Below are 2416 nucleotides of genomic sequence, written 5' to 3' on the forward strand. Positions count from 1 at the left end.
CTTAAATTTTTTATTACCACTGTTGTTTCTTTTTACCTTTAGCTATATTCAATATTTGTATTGTTAGTAGCTTTTTTTTAAAAATATTTTTATCATAGCTTTTTTTTGCTTTTTTTTAAAAACCACTTTAAAAAACACGATTTTTTTAAAAACCCGGGTTCATCGAAAAACCTTCCTACCCCAAAAAAGGGAAAATTTTAAAGGGTTTTCACCCCCCAACCCCCGGGAAACCCTTTTGTAGGAATATCCGGGTATGTTTTTTTTTTTTAGAACTTAGATAAATAAGAATATGCAAAATAAAACCAAGTTTTTTAAAAAAGGATAAATTTGGAATGTTTTTAAAAAAATAATCTCAAAAAAATTTTGGTCAAGTCAAAAAAATTTTATTTAAGTAAAAAAAAATTAAGTCCTATTTGGGTCCCGGCAACATAGTAAAAACAAAAAAAAATTTTTTCAATTTTATTAAGGTTCAACAAATATAATAGGACCAAGAAATATCTTTGCAGTAATTGAAAAGGTGAAATTATGCAACCAACTCCCTACTACAACAGAACTGGTTGTTTTGACTCAAACTTGAAATATATAAAAAAAAATTTAATTTTCTTTTGAAATTTAAAATAGACCATAGGCCTATGATCAACAAAATTGTTGGTGTGGTTTTTTTTTGGGTTTCCCCCCGGGGTCCGATACTTGTATTGTGGCCGGATAATATAATTGGTTTGTCTTTTGGGAAATTTGTCCCTCTTTTGGTTAAAACGCCCCTTTAAAAAAAGTGATTTCATACATAGAGTTTGAAATCGAGACCCAAAATTTAAAAGTGAATGCGTCTTTTTGGTTTATGTTGGGGGGAAAATCTTTTAAAAAAGTTTTGGAAGATTTAAACCGAAACTTTGAATTCATAATGAGGGTTTACAAGGCCTTTTCAAAAAAAAAGTTTTAAAATTTTCTTCATTAAACTTTTTTAAGACTTATTTATGAATAATAACTACCCTTTTTTTTTTATTTAATTTTTGTAGCTTTTTTTTTTCCCAAAAAATTTCATTTCATAACTAACCAATCTTTTGAAATACTTACCTTCTTATTCTCCCCCCTTCCCTTTATCATCTTCCCCAAAAAAAAATTCTCTCTCCCCCTTTCCCTTTTTCCCCTTTTTCCCCCCCTTTGGGCCTTTTGGGTCCGACATCTCCGGGGCCCAAGACTAAAGGGCCCTTTCCGCGGGGATGCCGGAAAAAATTCTCTTCCCCGGTGATGCAAAACCATGGCTTTTCCCCGGGTGGACGGTTATCGAAAGTTTGTCTTTTTGGGAAAAATGAAACATCACAACCATAAAGCTTTAAACTTTTTGTGATTTACCAAATATATCCCATTCAATGATCTAGTAGAAGTTTATTTCAATTCCCCTTTTCGGGGTTATTACCAAAATGTAAATCCAAAAAAAATATGTTGGAACTTCCCCACCTTTTAAAACGTGTTAATATTTTTTTTTTCCCTTTTCGTTAAGATAGCATATGCCCCCAATTAAAACTTTTTCCAGTGAAGGACTTTTGAATATAATGATGCAAGAAAGTGTTTATTTTTAAAAAGCCCCAAAATTTTTGCCTCTTTGTTTCGATATCATGTTATCTTGATCATGGGTTTGAATAAGGTAATGGGTGAATTTGCCCGGGTTTTTTCTTAAAAGGGTAATGTTTTGGGCAAATATGATTGATTTTTTAGAAATGGAAAAGAAAAATCTTGGGAAAATATTTCGGATATTTCGTTTATTTAAAGTATTTCTAATTTTAAAAAAGCTTTTTTTAAAATATTTCATTGTATTCCATTTCTTCACATCTTTTTTAAATTTTTTATTTTTTAAACAAAACAAATATTTCTTTTATTTTGTATATTTTTTCCCTATTTTTTTAAAATTTTTTAAGTTTTAAAAGGAGAATTTGGGAGAGAAATGGGTTTTGGAACTTAAGTTACCCTCAAAATTTTGGTTTATTTTTTTTACCTTTAAAAAAGAAAAAAAGAATCTATTCCTAAATTTAAATTTTTTTTTACCGCGATTTTGTATTTTGGATATTTCAAAAAAGTAACTTTAAAATTTTTGTATTTTGGGGTTTTCTCATATTTTTAAAAAGCCAAAAACAATTAAAAACAAAAAAAACTACCACGTTTTTTAAATATTAAAAAAAATTTAAAATTGTTGGTTTTTAAAAGGGGAAAAATTTAAATTCCGCCCCAAATTTTAATCTTTAAAAGCGAGGTTAACGGTCCGGGGGTTTTTTTACTTTGTTTTTAGACATGGATAAACGAAAATAAAACTATTTTTTATTTGGACATTTTGCTTTTTTGAATTAGGAAAAAATTTTTATCACCAAAAATCGTTTAGTTGTTCTTTTATTTCCCGAAGCCCCCAAAAGAAAAACGAAGA

The sequence above is a fragment of the Lycium ferocissimum genome, chromosome 11 (genome assembly GCF_029784015.1).
Source record: "Lycium ferocissimum isolate CSIRO_LF1 chromosome 11, AGI_CSIRO_Lferr_CH_V1, whole genome shotgun sequence".
Classification (NCBI taxonomy): Eukaryota; Viridiplantae; Streptophyta; class Magnoliopsida; order Solanales; family Solanaceae; genus Lycium; species Lycium ferocissimum.